Source organism: Bubalus kerabau, chromosome 5 (assembly GCF_029407905.1).
Source record: "Bubalus kerabau isolate K-KA32 ecotype Philippines breed swamp buffalo chromosome 5, PCC_UOA_SB_1v2, whole genome shotgun sequence".
Classification (NCBI taxonomy): Eukaryota; Metazoa; Chordata; class Mammalia; order Artiodactyla; family Bovidae; genus Bubalus; species Bubalus kerabau.
Genome location: NC_073628.1, coordinates 19,377,015 through 19,397,905, shown reverse-complemented (window position 1 = coordinate 19,397,905; position 20,891 = coordinate 19,377,015). Strand labels below are relative to the sequence as shown.

Here is a 20,891-nt window from a genome sequence, read left to right as displayed (position 1 = left end):
GGCATGGCCGTTTTCCAACACAACTTCACTGAAACAAGCAAGGCCTTAGATTGTCAACCAGGCACTACATGAATGCAGAAGGCTGCACCCAGCTGAGCTAAGCCCCTGGCAACACAGGGACCACACACCACTCCCTAGGTCACAAGTGCTGTTACCACTTCCATCTGACTTCTGACCAGCCTCTTCCCACATCACGTAACGCACAAGCTACAGGCCTAACCCACAGGGGGGCCACAGTCCCCCACCACCTTCTCCTCTGGTAGCCACCACAGAGTCCATTTAATTGGGTCATCTTAGATCCCCTTACCCACTTCTAAACAAATCACTTTGTCTGAAAGAGGGTACACTAGGCTGACTGGCCTGGGCCTGAGTCATGGACTTCACGTTCATTGTTGCAACAGGAAGGTGGAATCCTTCCTGGTCCCTAAGGAACCAAGATTAGGAGACGAAAGGATTCCCAAAGCAAAATCAAGGGCTACTGCAAAAAGAGAATGAGAGAGAGGAAGAGGAGGAGGAGGAGGAGGAGGAAGAGGGAGACAGAGAAAAGAAAATAAGCATCTACTACAACCTCCAAGTACAACAGCTAGAGAGTGGCACAGTTTCACGTGGGATTAATTGATGCTAACTCAACAATATCTATTCAGAACTGGGTTTGATTCCAAGTAAACACATGCATTTTTATTGTAACAGAGCTTCTAAAAAATCTAACTTCAATATATTTCACTATATATAAAAGCAAACTTGCTTCATTGCTGGGAAAAAATGATAATGAATTTAGTGAAAACAATATGCTTTGACTCCATTCTTTAGAGTAAATTTAAAGGGTTTTCAAGGATACTTTCAACTAGGCCTTCATTTCACCTTGTCCACTGACTTCAGAACTAAGCCATGAATTAAGTGCAGCTCACAGATACTGAAGTAAGCAATCAAAGTTTCTAAAACTTCTATTCTTAAAGCTCCTAAGAACAATGGAAACTTGCATTAAGTTCAATGAATTCCTCTTATAAACACTATATGGAGAAGGAAATGGCAACCCACTCCAGTGTTCTTGCCTGGAGAATCCCATGGACAGAGGAGCCTGGCAGGCTACAGTTCACGAGGTTGCAAAGGGTCAGACATGACTGAGCAACTGAGCACAACACTATATACTGATTTTAAAAGCCACTATGAAAGGATTTTTTAAAATTAGGTAATCCCTCTGCATCCTTGAGGGACTGGTTCCAGGACCTCCCCTCAGATACCAAATTCTGAGGATGCTCAAGTCCCTTGATAAAATGGAGTAGCAACTACAAATAACAAGTATAACTCATTTACTTTAAATCATCTCTAGATTACTTATCATACCTAATACAACAAAATGCTATGTAAATAGCTGTAAATACAATGTAAATGCTGTGTAAATTGTTGCAGCAAATCCAACTTTGGCTTTTTGGAACTCGTGGAATTTTTTTCTTGAATATCTTCCATCTGCATTTGGTTGTATCCATAGGTGCTGAGCCTGAGGACACAGAAGGATAACTACCTCCCTTCACCAGCTCCAATGAAGTCATCTCTTCTTTTTTTCTGAAAATTCCTCCCCTGAACTCACCAATTTTTTTTTTCCACATTGCTGTGACTATGTACTATTTAGCCCCTCTCCTTTTATACAGACTTTCACTCATCTGCTGGGTAAACAATGACTCATTCTTCAAGACTCAACTTGAGCAACTTGTCCTCTCAAAGTCCTCTGATTATCACTGTTTTATTTGGGTTAATGATAATGTTTCCAGTGTTGGTCCAATAATCATGATGCAGCTTTGGAAACAGACATACACACATTACACACACACAGACACACACATAGATGTTATCGTTTTAAAGCAAATAGCCATCAATGCCTTTTGTTGTTTTTCAGTCGCCAAGTCATATTCCATTCCTCTTGAGATAGCTTTTCAAAATCTACAGAAGTGATGAAATCAGACTTTTCATTTACTCATGTGGTGATTTACAAAAGGAACAGTCTTTGCATTCATGAGGTTAGTAAATAATCACATCTGACCATGGTGTATTATTCTTTAATGAGCTTTGATTCTGCTAATTATTTATTTATGGCAATTTTATACTGATATTCATTTGTGAGACTGAGCAAGCTTCCAATGTACAATCTCTGCCAAGTTTTGCCAGTATTATGTAAAACTTTTGCAACCCTGCTTTCTATTCTACCAGTTTACACTGCATTGGTATTATCCATTTCATAAAAGTATGGTAGATTTCCCCTCCAGTATCACCTAAGTCTGTTAGATTAGTATATGAAAAGGGAGGGTTTCTCTTTAACAAGTTTTTCTATTTCTTCTATGGTAATTACTCTGCTTCCATCTTCTCTCTCTTCTAAGTTAAGCTTGGTTGTTACAACTTTCCTAGAAAAATCAATTCATTCAGTTTCTCATATTTGTTTCATCAGAGCTAAGCAAACCCAATGCTTCTTTAAATTTTTCTGTACCTATGTTCATTTCCAAATGAAACATAACAGATGGGTTATTCCATTGTTTTCTAAAACAAAACATTTCTTTGATCTCTCTAATTAGATCTATCATGTCCTGAAAATGTTACATAACTTTTCAGTGCCTTAGTTTAGCAACAGTGGGTTCCTGTTTCATAAGGTTATGGTGTAAACTAAATGAGCTTAGATATGCAAACTGCTTAGAACACACCCAGCACGCAATGCTTTCTGTATGTATTCCTTTTCGCTTTGATCTTTGAATTCATTTCCAAATGCTGTTGAAATAAATCACCCCAAACTAAGCAGCATAACACAACACAAATGTATTATCTTAAATTTCAGGAGAAAATCAGTCTCGCTGGGCTAAAGTCAAAGTGTCAGCAAGACTAGTCCCCTGGGGAGAGAAGAGACTCTGTTTCTCACCTTTTAAAGCTTCTAGAGGCTAACACTGAAACTCCAGTACTTTGGCCACTTCATGCGAAGAGTTGACTCATTGGAAAAGACTCTGATGCTGGGAGGGATTGGGGGCAGGAGGAGAAGGGGACGACAGAGGATGAGATGGCTGGATGGCATCACTGACTAGATGGACGTGAGTCTGAGTGAACTCCGGGAGTTGGTGATGGACAGGGAGGCCTGGCGTGCTGCGATTCATGGGGTGGCAAAGAGTGGGACACGACTGAGCGACTGAACTGAACTGAACTGAACTGAGAGGCCACTTGTATGCACACGGCCCCTTTTACACATCACTTCAACCTTTTGCTCCCATCTTCACTTCTGCTACTCACAATGATTCTCTGCTTCTTTTAAGGACCCCTGTGATTACCACGGGCCAATCCAGATAGCCAAGATAATGTCTTCTTAATTTAATCATATCTCAAAGTCCCTTCACCAATTTATGGTAATCTGATGTTGTTGTTGTTCAGTCACTCAGTTGTGACCAACTCTGACAGTTCTCAAACCTGACAATATATTAGAATTATCTGAGGAGCTTTTTCATACATACCAAAGCCTGAGACCCATCAACTAAATCAAACTCTCTAAGGATAAGGTGAGGCATCCATACTTATTAAAAGTCTCCTAGGTGATTCCCATGTAAGGTCATGTTTAAAATTCACTGACACAGATGACGCTGTACATTCTATTCAGGCGGAAAGTGTAATACAGAAAATAAAAATGAAAAACTAACCTCTAGAAACTGACAACACTGATGTTTCAGACACATCCATTGGCAAGAGTCTAGTGCAATGATGACTTCCCCTATGGAAACAATGCAAGTGATGTATATATACTCAATCTCTTAATAGCCTGGTAATAAAACTTTTTAAAACAGGTGAAATCAATTTTTCATAATATATTTTATTTACTCTAATACATCCAAGTCATTATCAGTTCAACATGTATTCAATATTTAAAAATTAATGATCTATTTTATGTTTATTTTTCATACTAAGTCCTTGAAATCCCATATAAATCTTCCACTTAAGCACATGAATCAATTCAGAACAGTCATAGCCCAAGGGCTCAATAATCACAAATGGCTAACGGCTACTTTTTGAACAGAACAGACCTAACCGTATTATTGAATTTTAGCTACTCTGTACCTCTATAAGGGCTTCCCTGATAGATTAGTTGGTAAAGAATCCACCCTCAATGCAGGAGACCCCGGTTCATTTCCTGAGTCGGGAAGATCCGCTGGAGAAGGGATAGGCTACCCACTCCAGTATTCTGGGGCTTCCCTTGTGGCTCAGCTGGTAAATAATCTGCCTGTAATGCGGGAGACCTGGGTTCGATCCCTGGATTGGGAAGATCCCCTGGAGAAGGGAAAGGCTACCCACTCCAGTATTCTGGCCTGGAGAATTCCATGGACTATACAGTCCATGGGGTCACAAAGAATCAGACATGACTGAGCGACTTTCGCTTTTCACTTCTAACTCACTTAGAATGTTTAAAATGCTAGAAAATTTCTCATTAGCCAACTCTTTAGCTATTAGTCTGTGGTATCAGTAGAATAGAAGAGTGTTTATTTTCCGTTTTTTTTTTTCACATCTTTCTTCGGCCCAAGCTGACAGATGATCCATGACTAAATGCCACACACAGGAAGGACGTGATAATTAGTAGATATTCACATTACAGGCAGAGAAGGCAATGGCACCCCACTCCAGTGTTCTTGCCTGGAGAATCCCATGGACGGAGGAGCCTGGTGGGCTGCCGTCTATGGGGTCGCACAGAGTCGGACACAACTGAAGTGACTTAGCAGCAGCAGCAGCAGCAGCAGCAGCAGCACATTACAGAGAAAGAAAAGGTGGAAGGCTGAGTAACACCAGGAACAGGTAACACGAAAATCAGAAATGATGGTATTTCTAAATGTAATCTTGGCAAAGTTTAGGAAACAAAAATGAAAAAGATACCTGCTTACGTTCATGAATTCAGGCTTTTTATTGACTTTTTAAAAATGTGAAGTAAAGATTTCCTTTAAATATAAACTTAAATATCAAACATTTATTTAAAAAACAGTTAAAGGAGTAAAAGTTGACAAAATGAAAGGTAAATTTAACTCTCTAAAAGCAGGTTTCTATATGCCAGGATTCCACACACACAAAAAAAATTAAACAACTAAGTCTAATAATGTCTACTATGCTCACCAGAAACAAAGTTTCAGGCAAAGAAAGAATCAGTTGGACATGTGCCCACATGTGCCACTTAAACCAAATCACATTTTCGTACTGTCTCAAAGTATAAAAAGGGCCAACACCAGAAATTTCTGTGTAGAAATAAAAAGACGCCAACTCCATTTGTTGTTGTTCTTTAGTCACAAAGTCATGTCTGACTCTTTTGCAACACCACAGACTATAGCCCATCCGGCTCCTCTGTCTGTGGGATTCTCCAGGCAAGAACACTGGAGTGGGTTGCCATTTCCTTCTCCAGGGCATCTTCCCAACCCAAGGATCGAACCTCAATCAATCTCTTGCATTGGCAGGCAGATTCTTTCCCACTGCACCACCTGGGAAGCCCCAACTCCATTTACTGGCCTTCATTTTGAATATGAAGAGCTCACAGGCATGGTGACAGTGAAGCAATAAAATGCAAACTAAGAAAACAGATGAACTGACTGCACTATTGTATACTAACTGAAATTTTACATCTGGAAAAAAAAAAGAAGTAAAGACAACAGATGTCAATGCCAGTGTACCAGGGACCACACCACCCCTACTCTATGATCACTGTAGGATTCTCAGAATTATACTAGAAGATGTGCCAAGAAATTCAGATTGTAGTAAGTTCTAGTCCCTGCATTCAGATTGCAAAAGCTCTACAAAGAATGGTTACATATTAAAACCTCAGCAATTCAAACCAATGTGAGTCAAAGAAAGGAAGCCACATTTATTGAGGTTTAAAGTACCAGCCATGGAGAAGGCAGTGGCACTCCAGCACTCTAGCCTGGAGAATCCCATGGATGGAGGAGCCTGGTAGGCTGCAGTCCATGGGGTCTCGAAGAGTCGGACACGACTGAGCGACTTCACTTTCACTTTTCACTGCATGCATTGGAGAAGGAAATGGCAGCCCACTCCAGTGTTCTTGCCTGGAGAATCCCAGGGACAGGGGAGCCTGCTGGGCTGCCATCTATGGGGTCGCACAGAGTCGGACACGACTGAAGTGACTTAGCAGCAGCAGCAGCAGCAAAATACCAGCCAAGAGAGTTATATCAGTGAAAAATGGTGAAGAAAGAACCCCTGAAAATCCTCTTCTCAATTTTTAAAAAATTCTGAATATTAACCAAAGGCTTGCAGTAACCCAGAACGCATTATTTCTTTTTTCAATGAAGACTGAATCTCAGTAGGAAAAGTGAGTTTTGTGGTGTTTTAACCTGACCTTTAACCTGGAAAAGGCAATGGCAACCCACTCCAGTACTCTTGCCTGGAAAATCCCATGGATGGAGGAGCCTGGTAGGCTGCAGTCCATGGGGTCACTAAGGGTTGGACACGGCTGAGCGACTTCACTTTCACGCACTGGAGAAGGAAATGGCAACCCACTCCAGTGTTCTTGCCTGGAGAATCCCAGGGACGGGGGAGCCTGGTGGGCTGCCGTCTATGGAGTCGCACAGAGTCGGACACGACTGAAGTGACTTAGCAGCTTAGCAGCAACCTGACCTTATTTCACCCCTGCCCCACAGTTTCCATGGTAGCCTTGAAAACCAGCAACCTGCAACCCGTGAAAACCAGCAGCTGGGCAGACACCAGAAGTTTGGAGCTATTTTCAAAGCTTCATTCCCAAGGAATTCTCAATATAGGGACCTATCTGGTGACCCCATGGAACACCCCTCTTGCACAGCTGTCTTTATTTGATCTGACTCAGAGACCAAACTGAGGACTAGAAGTCTATAGAGACTGTTAGAGCACAAAAGGTAAGATACAGAGAAGTTTGGCAAGGTTTTGGGGACACAGGAAAAGAATCGTATAAAATAACTGAATCCCTTAAAATGAGTCAATTTTTAAAATTGAGTTACTTAAGGATTTACTTATCACCTTAAATAGTACCAAAATTATCACCTTAAATGCATAATGAGATGCATGTATATATGTAACACTAATGTGGCCAGATAGACAGTAAGCAATAAACTGATGTCTAAGCTGCTAAATGAACATACACAGTTAGCTGCTACTGAAGAACTGGAACATCAGGTGGCACTCTTGTGAAAGAAATAATCATGGTAACACAGGCTGAGGACATGAACCTCAAGTTTAACGAACGTTACACTGCCTGGCCAATCTAGATTATTTTTCAAAACATACTTAAAAAGAAACTACTTAATTTTTTCCCCCCAAATATACAATATCTTTGAGGAAATGCTGCAGATGCTACTGAAAAAAGTAATTCTTTTAGGGCCTGGACAACAGTCAAGTAGCTTTCATCTTTGCTCTCCCTGATCTCTATCACTTAAGTTTACAGTAAGGACACAAGTAAAACAAATGATGAATGGTGCAAATGTATTTATTCCATAATATATTTATTAGTCTGCTTGATCTGCTTCATTTTTTTTTAATTTGGTACAAAATATCTTAAGGTAAAGCATTTTTGTTGGGAAACGACAGAAAAGCAAAAAACTGTTTAGGCACTTTTGTTTTCTCCAGGCTAAATCAAAATTAAAGTACAATATGTTTTTTAAATGAAATTTCTCATTAGTAATATTTCTCAAATTAGAGAACTGACAGTAAAACTTTTTTTTAATAAGAAATATCTTTGGACTAATTGATTTCAAAAGAAACAGTATCATAAACTGTGTATCAACTCAATTCAATGATTGGCTAACATTTAAAATATAAAAATCTATCAAACAAGAGCCTAAAACTTCATATGGTATTCAATATATAAAATAATTTTTCATGGTTATATAGCACATATTTTATGGCTCCTGTACAAATATTTACTGTTGTGTTGATGTCCTTGTTTTGTGTTAAGAAATCCTGCCTTATTTTAGAGAGCTATTACACATGTAGCAAACAACTGTATTCTCTGATTACAGATGAAAGCTCAATCGAGAAGCATTCTTTTCGTTGTCAAATACACTAACAAGCAAGTATTTCAAATTAAATGCAAATCACCTGGAGTGTCTTCACTGCCAAACACAAGCATGATTCACTCCCAGAAAATCAAAGATACATAACTTTCCATTTTAAAACCTAGGGAAATCCTGGTTTTGCTTACATTTTTCCACCAAGTTGTCTATCTCCAACAGTTAAAAACTATCAACTGTGAACAAAATGTAAGACAAGTACATGAAAAGACAGAAGAACATCTAATGAACAGATATAAGCCCTGAAGGACCAACCCATTTCAGAACCCCCTTCGGAGTCAGCTGTGGCCCTTCTGGAAATGGATCATAGCTCACCTTCTCTCTCCACCCACCTATCTCTTCCCTTCTTCCTCAAATGTCAATGCCAGTCAAACACTAATCAACTTCCTTCACACCACTCCCTGCTTGCTTCCCATGTTAACCCAACCTGCTAAAGCAACCGAACACCAGCAAAACTATCAGAGACTCAATCACGTAAACAACCACACTCGTGGGTGAGCTCCACATCTCTAAGCTTTTCCTCTGGGGTAGTACATCCTAGTTCTCATGGTGTGGGAGTGACCAGAATTCCCGCAGAAAGCCGCAGTCTATTTGCTGGAGGTGTCAAATGACAGAGTGTGGGGTCACCAAAGGGATAGTACCTTTGAAGGTGGAAATTCCAGAAAAGAGAGGGCTACAGGAGACCTAAACTCTAAAAACAAGATCACTTCAAATTTGTGGCTGAGTCGTTAACTCCCATGTACAAGAAAGACTCTATGGAGCCCACTGGAGAGCAATAGCTGGCAGGCTGAAAGAGGCTGAGAAGGCATCTCAGCTGCTGCCACGCCAGGGGAAACAGAATTTGAACCAAGCCTAAAAGCTGCCGGGCAAAAACCTCAGGCTTCACACTGAGGCTCTTTCCTTAAGAACAAAGGCTATGCCCCAGGATTAAATGGGGTCCTCTTGGACTAAGCTTCCCTGGTGGCTCAGAGGTTAAAGCGTCTGCCTCCAATGCTGGAGACTCGGGTTCGATCCCTGAGTCAGGAAGATCCCTGGAGAAGGAAATGGTAACCCACTCCAGTATTCTTGCCTGGAGAATCCCATGGACGGAGAAGCCTGATAGGCTACAGTCCATGGGGTGCAAAGAGTCGGACACGACTGAGCGACTTCACTTTCATTTTCACTTTCTTGGACTAGGGCAAAACCAACCCACCCTGGCACAGCAGAGAACCAAGATACCAAATGTTCAACATGATCACCCAGTAATTTCTACTGCCTACTAGAACCAAATCAACACCCAAAGAAAGACAGCAGAAAAGCTAAAGGACCCTACATACAACCTCTGGAGGGAGTGGGGCCCTGCTGCCACCTTGATCAGACTACTACCCTCTAGAACCCTGAAAGAATAGATTTCTGCAGCTCTAAGACACTGGGTTTGTTGTCATTTGTGACAGCAGCCACCACACACTATTACAACTCACTTTCCCAAACATCCCCCACCAATCCAACCAGCTGTCTAATATAGTTCCTGCCAGAGCTTTACTTTCTCTAGACTTTCAGGCCCCATTTCCTGTGCTCCTCCCCAAGCTCCTGCCTGAGCCCCTATCCTTAGATGCTTTCTGTGTAGACATGAAACTTCCATTATCTGTGGTGAAACTTCATGTGTATGATGAAACTTCCATCATCTGTGGTGAAACTAGGTCTGTCTGAATCATTCTGGCTGTTATCTGCTAGAACTCAAGGACTGGTAGGGCACCACACACACAAATGCAGGTATGCGAGTAAAAAGTACCACTGAACATGGTCTTCCGATAGGAGAAAACCACCCCTGGGTGGTGGTAATACAAAGAAGAGAACCAGGAATAAGTGATATTATTGGAGTACAGAGTCTCCAGTCCCAAGCAACTATAGACCTTCTGAACATAAGTAAAACATGATGTGATTTACAAAAACTAACCTGATTAAAATGTGAAGGCTACATTAAAAGATGTGTTTAAACCCAACATCAGTTTTATCAGTCTGCTGCATCTTATTGATTCTAATTTCACAGAAGCAAAAGTAACTGGATTCTGCAGAAATTCTGACAGTTAAGACTCAATTACTATTCTCAGTCCCAATCTCCAAGGCCTCGGGCTGTTCTGACCCAACCTACCATCCACCGTGTCAAGTCTGAATGGCATGGCCCAAAACCAACATATCTACATTCATATCTACATATAAAACCAAGGGATGCAATCTCTGCACACCCCTGCAAAGGAAGAGCAACAGCAGGAATGCAGAACAAAGAACAAGAAACGGCTGGTGGAACAACGGCAGATGTCCCCAGGTGGAGGCCAGAAAAGGGGCTGCAGAGGCAGAAAGTGTACAGGAAAGACCTGGAGCTAGACCCAGGAACCAGCTTTAACATCGGGCTGCAAACATGTGCAACATCCCAGAAAACAAATTCAAGTGATGAGTGAAAATCAGTTAACTCTACTAAAAATCACTGAGTACATTCCTGAGAGCAGAGACAAAGCTTTTACATTAATAACATTTGTTGTTTAGTCATTAAGTAATGTCTGACTCTTTGTGACCACATGGACTGCAACCCGCCAGGCTCCTCTGTCTGTGGGATTTCCCAAGCAAGAATACTGGAGCGGGTTGCCACTTCCTTCTCCAGGGGATCTTCCCAACCCAGGGACTGAATCCACGTCTCCTGCCTTGAAGACAGATTCTTTACTGCTGAACCACCAGAAAAGACCCACATTAACAACACACTGGTTTTTTGTGTGTGTTTTTTTTTCTTTTTTTTTTTTACCATTAAAGAGCATACTTTAGAAATTAAAAGCTTGTATCTTCCTAAAAATCCAAAACGAATTTATCAGCAAATACTTCCCTTGTAGCTTTTTACCTTGGTAAAGAATCCACTGCAATGCGGGAGACTTGGGTTCGATTCCTGGGTTGGGAAGATCCCCTGGAAAAGGGAAAGGCTACCAACTCCAGTATTCTGGCCTGGAGAATTCCATGGACTGCATAGTCCGTGGGGTCTCAAAGAGTCAGACAAGACTAAGCAACTTTCACTGTTATTTTCTCTACAAGACATATCCTGAATCTCATTATCTCTCTGCTCTGCACTGCTACCTTAGTCTAAGCCATCATCATCTTTCAATTGGACTAGCCATTGCTTCTAATCCATCTCTCCCTTTTTCCATTTCCACACATCATGGTCTGGTGTGTGCAGGTTAAGTCGCTTCAGTCATGTTAGATTCTCTGTGACCCGACGGACTATAGCACCAGGCTCTTCTGTCCATGGAATTCTCCAGGCAAGAGGACTGGAGTGAGTGGGTTGCCATGCCCTCCTTCAAGGAATCTTCCCAACCCGGAAACCACATCTCCTGCGGCTCCTGCAATGCAGGCAGCTTCTTGACCACTGAGCCACTGGGGAAGCACCATGGTCTGGAATTCATGACCAAACTGGTAGTGAGGGTACTATTTTCAAAATCTAAATAAGCTCGTATCACTCACCTATTTAAATTTCTAATGGCTCAACACTGCCCTGTCATGCTCAGGTACTCCTACCTCTCACTTCCCTCCTGGTCCTCTGCTGTCCAAAGAGTGGCTTTTTTGCACCTGCTACAGACCCTGTTCATTTCTTCCCAAGCACCTCTGCACTCTCTACTCATGAGGTTCCTGATTTTTGACTGAGCTGTCCCTTCATCCAAGTCTCACCTCAAATGACCCGCCTCCCCAGGCCTTCCATAACTAAAACAAACCCTCCTTATCACCAGCCATCACTCTTTGCTCCTAACAATTAGAATCTGGCTAAAGACCATCCAGCACCCAGCTCCCAACACTCTCTATCCTTTGCATAACACTGCACTAATTCTGAAATTATCTTGTATTTTTTTAACTAGAATCCAACTGGTATGCACAACAGAGAAGAAAGAATTTAGTTGCTGAAAGAAGTACAAGCACTTTGGTAAACAGTCTGGCATTATTTCCTGAAGTAGAATATTCACATATGCCTAGCAACTAATTTCCTAGATATACACCTAAGAATTTCCTAATTTCCTAGGTATATACCTACCTACTTTCTAAGAGAAACTCCTGTACAAGTACAAATAAAAAACAAGTACAAAAATACTCTTAAAAGCTCTGTTTATAATAACAAAATCTGGGAAACAACCCAAAGTCCACAAACAGAAAACTGGATCAATAAATTGTAGTCATAATCATAAAATGATATATATACATATTATAAAGTAAATAAATCTTAGTGAAAATAATAATATAGATGAATTTTAGCAAGGCAATATTAAGTGGAAGAAATTAAAGAGATTAGAAAAGCATAATTTTTAATAAAATTTAAAACTAGCTTTTTAAAAAAAATATTTTTAGGAATATGTAGATGCAATAAGACTATATTAAAAAGAAGCAAGAGAATGAATATAGGGACCACTGCCTAAACTGTTGACGACTTTGTTGTTGTTGTTCAGTCCCTAAGTCACATCTGACACTTTTCAACCCCAAGGACTGCAGAATGCCAGACTTCCCTGTCCTTCAGTATTTCCCAGAGCTTCCTCAAATTCATAATCATTGAGTTGGTGATTCAATCTAACCATCTCATCCTCTGTCCCACTTTCTCCTCCGGCCTCCAATCTTTCCCTGCATCAGGGTGTTTTCCAATGAGTCAGCTCTTCACATCAGGTGGTCAGAGTATTGGAACTTCAGCTTCAGCATCAGTCCTTGCAATGAATATTCAAGGATGATTTCCTTTAGGATTGATTGGTTTGATCTCCTTACAGTCCAAGAGACTCTCAAGAGCCTTCTCCAGAACTACAATTCAAAAGCATCAATTCTTTGGCACTCACATCCGTAAATAACTACTAGAAAAACCATAGCTTTGACTATAAGGGCCTTGGTCACAAAGTGATTTCTCTGCTTTTTAATACACTGTCTAGGTCCGTCACAGCTTTTCTTCCAAGGGGCAACAATCTTTTAATTTCATGGCTGCATTAACTATCGTCAGTGATTTTAGAGCCCAAGAAAATAAAATCTGTCACTGTTTCCAATTTTTCCTTCTATTTGCCATGAAGTGATGGGACTAGATGCCATGATTTCAGTTTTTTGAATGTTGAGTTTCAAGCCAGCTTTTTCACTCTCCTCTTTCTCCTTCATCAAGAGGCTCTTTAGTTCCTCTTCACTTTCTGCCATTAGAGTAATATCATCTGCATATCTGAGGGTTTTGACATTTCATCCAGTAATCTTGATTCCAGCTTGTAATTCATCCAGCCTGGCATTTTGAATGATGTACTCTGCCTATAAGTTAAATAAACAGGGTGGCAAAACACAGCCTTGTTGTACCCCTTTCCCAATTTGGAACCAGTCCGTTGTTCTATGTAAGGTTCTAACTGTTACTTCTTGACCTGCATACAGATTTCTCAAGAGACAGGTAAGGTGGTCTGGTATTCCTATCTCTTTAAGAACTTTCCACAGTTTGTTGTGATCCACACAGTCAAAGGAGCTTCCCTTGTAGCTCAGTTGGTAAAGAATCTGCCTGCAATGCAGGAGACCTGAGTTCAGTTCCTGGGTCAAGAAGATCCCCTGGAGAAGGAAATGGCAACCCATTCTAGCATTCTTGCCTGGAGAATCCCAGGCAAGAGAAAGGCGAGCCTGGTAGGCTATAGCCCATGGGGTCACAAGAGTCAGGCATGACTTAGTGACTAAACCACCAACCACCACACAGTCAAAGGCTTTAGCATAGTCAATGAAGCAAAAGGAGATGTTTTTCTGGAATTCCCTTGCCTTTTCCATGATCCAAAAATGTTGGCAATTCGATTTCTGGTTCCCGTGCCTTTTCTAAATCCAGCTTGTACATGTGGAATTTCTCAGTTCATGTACTATTGGAGCCTAGCTTGAAGGATTTTGAGCATAACCTTACTAGCATGTGAAATAAGTGCAACTGTATGGTAATTTGAACATTCTTTGGCACTCCCCTTCTTTGGGATTGGAATGAAAACTGACCTTTTCCAGTCCTGTGGCCCCTGCTGAGTTCTCCAAATTTGCTGGCATATTGAGTGCAGCACTTTCACAGCACCATCTCTTAGGATTTGAAATAGCTCAACTGGAATTCCATCACCTTCACTAGCTTTATTCACAGTAATGCTTCCTAAGGCCCACTTAACTTCACATTCCAGGATGTGAGTGACCACACCATCATGTTTATCCAGGTCATTAAGACTTTTCATACAGTTCTTATGTGTATTCTTGCCACCTCTTCTTAATCTCTTCTGCTTCTGTTAGGTCCTTACCATTTGTGTCCTTTATCATACCCATCCTTGCATGAAATGTTCCCTTGATATCTCCAATTTTCTTGAAGAGATCTCTAGTTTTTCCCATTCTATTGTTTCCCTCTACTTCTTTGCATTGTTCATTTAAGAAGGCCTCCTGTCTCTCCTTGCTGTTCCCTGGAACTCTGCATTCAGTTGAGTATGTCTTTCCCTTTCTCCTTTGCTTTTTGCTTCTCTTCTTTCCTCAGCTATGTGTAAAATCTCCTCAGACAACTAGTTTCCCTTCTTACATTTCTTTTTATTTGGGATAGTTTTGGTCACTGCTTCCATACAATGTTACAAACTTCTCTTCATAGTTCTTCAGGCATTCTGTCTATCAGATCTAATGCCTTGAATCTATTCATCACCTCCAATGTATAATCATAAGGGATTTGATTTAGGTCACACCTGAATGGCCTAGTGGTTTTCCCTACTTTCTTCAATTTAAGTCTGAACTTTGCAATAAGGAGCTGGTGATCTGAGCCAGAGTCAGCTCCAGGTCTTATTTTTGCTGACTGTATAGAGCTTCTCCATCTTCGACAGCAACAAATATAATCAACCTGATTTTGGTATTATTTGGTGATTTTCATGTGTATAGTCATCTCTTGAGCTGTTGACAACTAGGGGTTTATTTTTATTATTATTATTACAAAACAATATAAAGGAAGTAAAGTTTAAAAGGTACAGTCAGTTCAGAATTCTGGGCTTGTCAACATTCCCAATTCAATGGGAATCAAAACCCAGATCTCGGGACCTCCCTGGTGGTCCAGTGGCTAAGACTCCACACTCCCAATGCAGGAGGCCTGGGTTCAATCCCTGGTCAGAGAATTAAGATCCCACATGCTGCAACATGCCACAAGGAAGATGGAAGATCTCCCTTGTTGCAACTAAGACCTGGTACAGCCAAATAAATAAGTACTTAAAAAACAAACCAAATCTCTTGGCTCTATGACACAAGTTTCTCCCAGTGCATGCCTAAATATTGCCTAGGACTGTTCAAGTTTTTTTTTTTTTTTTAAAGCCCTTTCCATAAAATGTTATCACTTATGTGCAGACATATATGAAAGCAGATTAAGAAACTGATTTTAAATAGAAAAATCAAAAGTCCTTACATGAACTCTTCACCTCTAACAATCAAAAACTGGCTAAAGACTATCTTTCCTCACCCAGCTCCCAACATTCTTTATTCTTTTCATAACTCTGCAATATTTCTGCCAGAAAGTGTGAAACAAATAATTTCCAACACTAAAATATTTCTGGAATCAAGACAGTAAAGGAACAATTTGAAAGAAAAACAAAAGGCACTAGTTACAAGAATTGGGATACAGCCATTCAAGAAATTACCAGACAGTCCTGAAAAAAGAACCATGAGGGAGACACCACATGACGACACAGAATTGTTTAAAAAAATGGTACAGAACAATATATATAGTGGGCATACAATCTCAGCTTAAATGAAGAAGAAGAAAAATATATACATATAAAATAATTATACTTGCGAATGCTTAAAATATCTCCAGGAGACACAAGGCGTGAATATTATAAACTCTTCTATTTTGAATACTGAACATCTGAATGTATTTATTATTCAAAAAGTAAATTCCAAATTTTAAAATAATAAAAGAAGACTACAATAAAAAACAAATACATTCCAAAGAGCACTGAAACCTCTTCTAAGAGAAAGTACTCCAGGGAGCTATTCTTCTCATCGTAATTGTGCACACTCACGGTCTGGAAGACAGGGCTATGGCTCACAAAGAGTGCACTATTCACTGGTTTCGACAGATCTTATTTGAAGCTTTTTTAACAACTCTTTTCATGTTTTGAATGCTAAATGTTACCTACATAAAAATAAGATTGGCTTATTTCTTCCTTTTATTTACGTTTTCTTCTGCTTGAAAAAGATTTATATTATTGATACTACCAAAATTATACCAACAACCGGCATCAATCCATGTCCATCTTTTGAATTACTAGTAAGACAGCTTACCTTTTTAACTAGAAACTTTAAAAATTGGCCCTATTTGCTTTTTTGATAAGAATTGTGGCGGGGGATGGAAGCATTGTGGGGTTTCAGTGTTAGATAGTATTTTTATCTAAAATGACCTATAATTGCCTTTGTACACCCAACCACAGACTCCAGAAGTGAAATGTTGATTGTACTTCCTTGTGTGGGATATTTCAAACTAGTAAATTTCAAACCAGATAATTACATCAAAAACCAATCATCTTCACATTACTTTTCAAAATGGAAGTACTGTAACGAAGTATCAAGGACTACAAAAAGTTAAAATGGCACATCTTCTTGGGGGAGGTTAATTTCAAACATTATTTATATAAATTTAAATGTATTATGATGTGGGCATTGTAAAAGTCATGTGGATTTGTAAGAGAAATGTGAAATTCCGAAGACATTTAGAACTACTTAACTGATATGTGACATCAGCTGTACCTTGACAGAGTGCTGTTTACTAACCTACCATCAGCTGGGTTTTTTCCAGTTTAGTAAAACTGTATACAAATAATAAAATAGGGTGCTACTTACAAAATCCCTATTTTTTTCCCCAGAAATTTGCATTTAATTTGAAAGCAATTAAGATAACAGATGAACTAAAATGTCTAGTGTATTCCAGAATATTCCTGATTTTGGACATCAGTTCTCACTAGGTTGGAATTACCACTAAATGATGATGACATATATATTTACTCGACAGTTTTGCCTGTTGAATCAGATGGTAAAGAATATGGCTGCAATGCAGGGGACCCAGGTTCAATACCTGGGTCAGGAAGATTCCCTGGAGAAGGGAATGGCAACCCACTCCAGTATTCCTGCCTGGAGAATTCCACTGACAGAGGAACCTGGTGGACTACAGTCCAGGGGGTCACAAAGAGTCAGACACGGCTGAGCAACTAACACAAGTGTCTGTAATATTCAGCAGGTACTAAGGCAAATACTGAAAAAATAAAGTAACCTTTTGCTGACTTGCTATACTGGACAAGGGTTCCACATTTACTACCTGAAGTTCCCTTAAAGATGACACATTTGGGTCTGACCTTTTCATGCCACTGACTGGTGAATCACCTCTGACATTCACATACAGTGTGTAAGTTGCTTCGTAGCATAGATGACCACTGGTGACTGACCTCCTTTATATTTGTCTGTGTAGACATCAAATGCAGGAATGATAAGTCATTTCACAGAGAGAAAAGCAAGCAGCTTGCAATCGGGGTTTCTTTTAGCCCCATTTTGTCAAATGACTTCCTCTAAGCAAACACTGGCTACTCCCTGCTGGACTGTCCGCCCGCTCTGCTCTCCAGTTCTCTGTATTTCTGCACAAGACTACATTTCAAACAGTACTTCTGTTGCAGCAGCCTCCAGCAGTGTACCCTGGTGCACAGTATCTGAAAGAGTCAACTGTCAGAGGGACCCAGTATTTGCATTTACATCTGCACAAATCTTAATGACAATTTGCAAAATTTCTGCACAGCACATTTAGCTTATTCTAAGGCAACTTTCAAGATAACTGCCCTACTTCCTGAATGTCTACTGCATTTTCTCAACCACTGACTCTACTTAACCATGTATTTTTACACCTCTCTACACAGCTAGAAAGGAGACAGGAGTAGGGTATGAAGAGTAGGAGGATGTTTCTAAGTAAAATGTATTCTATAGGCAATGACCAGAAGAATGCCATAAGTAATATCTCAAATAAATTGTATACAACTGGATTTTTTAATAAGTCATTATTGCAGCATTGTTTTTATGAGCCCATTAGGTGCATCTTATTGCCTTCTTAATTCATATTCAGAGGACTCGGGAGAAATAATGTTTTTCTTATTGTTGCCTATTGGTTCATTAAAATCTGTATTTCATAGAATGAAGCCAGTTATCTCACCTGAGAGTTAGAAACATCTAAGGAATAAAACTACACCATAAAAAAACCTACAGCAGCATAAAAAGATTAATGAAGTTAGAATCTGCCACTTTGAACTGATGTCCAAAAAATTACAAAAATATGTAATTTTTCATCTGCTACCTCCATGTGCAATTTTATTTTACTGAGCCACACCGTGAGGCGGTTCTACACTAACATCAGTGAGATGACCAGGCACATCCGTGGTATAATTTTAAAATGCAGTAACAGAGCTTCAAAAATATAGATCCTAAAACTGCTTTAACCTCTAAAAGCAGAAATTATGTAGCTTTCTCATATTAATAACTTCTCATATTATTTTAAATAACCCATTAATTCAAAATACGTCTTGCTTTTAAAACAAAACGTAAAAGAAATTGACTGGATTTCAAGATAAATGGATGGATTTAAAATATGCTGGTTAATACTATCAAATACCTTTGCAAATTAGAAACAATATATCACAACTATCATAATACAAAAATAGATGCACTCACAGCCGTCCATGTGTATACTATTAATTTGATATACAACATTATCTACCATTTGTAATATACTAACTATATGACACAAATATCTTCTTACTTAATTAATACAGTAGTTTAATTAATACTGTACAGTAGCTAGGTTATTTTATACTCATTTTACTCATTAGATAAACAGACTCAAGAAAGGTTAAAAAAAAATGGTACAAAAATCATAATACTGCTAAGAAAGAATTCAGATTTAAGTATGACTTACATTAGTTTTATGCACTACAGCATGCTGGTTTTCCCAATGATTCCAAAGAGCATTCTGGTGTTTGCAACATTTGTTTTTCACTTAGCCATTTAAATTCAGTATCATTCTCTGACATTTGGAACTGAGAGTTTGAACCTTTGTCAAAACTTGGTCTGGCGCTGAAATTCACTTTAAGATTGAAAACTTTTAGCTACTATAAGCCCTAAAAAATTACATTTCTAAAAAGAACCATACAAGACTGAGAGCATACTGTTAACCAGAGTTACAAAATCAGTCAACTCCTAAATAACTTGTAAGAATCAATTTTTGTCAGCTCTCAAGTTTAACAAAGATGATGTTATAAGAAAGATAATTTACAGCTAGAGGGAAAGAAACTTCTAAAGAATATATCCTCTATACCACCAAGTGCAACCTTAGGCAAAAGCTTCTTGGATATTGTAATATAATCCTGTGGTTCCCTTGTTGTTCCTCTTCTTAAATATTTCATATTTTCATTTTGCCTGCTCCAGTACAGAGCTGTTAATAAATACTGATGAAGACAGTAAATTTCAGATTTAAAGAAATATAAATCCCCTTTGCTTATAAATCATTCATCCATTAAACAAATATTTACTGGCCATTTATTAAGTCTTAGCTGGCGGGAATACTCCAGAAAACAAAATCCCTGCTCTCTTGGAGTCTACATCCTAGTGGGGAAGACTTAAGCCTGTTAAAGGGAACAGAGAAGGCTTGCTTTACAGATGGTAACCAGAAAAGGCTCTGTGAGGAGGTGGCCTGTGAACAGACACCAGAGTTAAATGGAGTGAATTACGTGGGAACCTGTGGAAAGACCATCTGGGCAGGGGGACCCATAAGTGCAAAGACCCTGGGGCAAGAGCAGTTTGGTGGCTATGCAAGCAGAATGACAGGAGAAAAACCTCCAGAAATAAGGCTAGACCTTGCAGGGCTTCCAAGCTGTAGTGATACTGAGAACCCTTGAAATAGAAATCTACTAGAAGATTTTGTGAAAGAGGAATATGGCCTTGCTTATATTGAAGAGGACTAATCCAGGAGCTATACAAAGACTAGTCCCGAGCAGGACAGAAATCAAACAAGGAGACCAGTTTGTGGCTGTTGCCTTGGTCTAGTTAAGGAGGAAAGGGTGATTTGTGCTATAGTCGGAGCAATAGAGGAAGTGAGAAATGCCCCAAGTCAAGATAGATCTATCTTGTGGGTAGGGACAACTCAACTCTGTTGAATTTGCTCATACAGTGGGCATGAGCTGGAGAAAAGGCAGAGTAACATCTGACCCCAAGGATTTTAATGAGTCACAGGGTAATTTTCAATTTTTTCAATCACCGTTCTGACTACTTCTAACTTTTCCCATCAGCCTGGGTAAAGTCAATTCACCCTGAATCTCTATCTTAAAGCCAAACAATCATGGAATTTATTCATAGTCCCTTAGAGGACACAGCGCACCTAAGTTAAAGGTGTCTTCCTTCTAACTTTCGTACTGTCTCAGGAATAACTCCTAACAACTAACCAAAGTAAATGGTGCCTTTCTCCTTTCATGTCCTTTCTTTTCTACTCTCTTCTTTCTCATGACCTCATAGGAAAAAGCTGCACAGTGAAGAAGCACTAAGTGAAAAGCCCAGCGATGGTCATTCTTCAATCAATGACTTGCCAGGCAGCCGGGCTTGCTAACCATCTCCTGTTCCACCACTGCCGCCTATCTACAAGTCACTAACAGGTGTGTACATGCAGGCTGAAGGTCACTGTGATACAAAAGACGGATAAGATTTAATATAACCGACTTCCCTCTCAGAGAACTTATGTTAAACACATGCACACACGTGTATCTTTAACACTGTGCCACCTGGGTTGGAGAAGATCCGCTGGAGTAGGAAACAGCAACCCAC

At 39.8% G+C, this 20,891-nt stretch overlaps 1 protein-coding gene across 3 annotated transcripts in view; it reads right to left on the bottom strand.

The window, feature by feature from the left end:
- ARHGAP32 (Rho GTPase activating protein 32) overlaps nucleotides 1-20,891 on the bottom strand; it is a 207,784-nt gene that overhangs the window by 146,111 nt on the left and 40,782 nt on the right. The window contains exon 1 of one of the 3 annotated variants that reach the window (XM_055581191.1): nucleotides 3,666-3,738. The exons of the other annotated variants lie outside the window; for them this stretch is intronic. The gene's annotated coding sequence lies outside the window, so the exon portion shown is untranslated. Of the gene's footprint in view, nucleotides 1-3,665; nucleotides 3,739-20,891 lie in introns of those variants that run through there. 3 annotated transcript variants of the gene reach the window in all.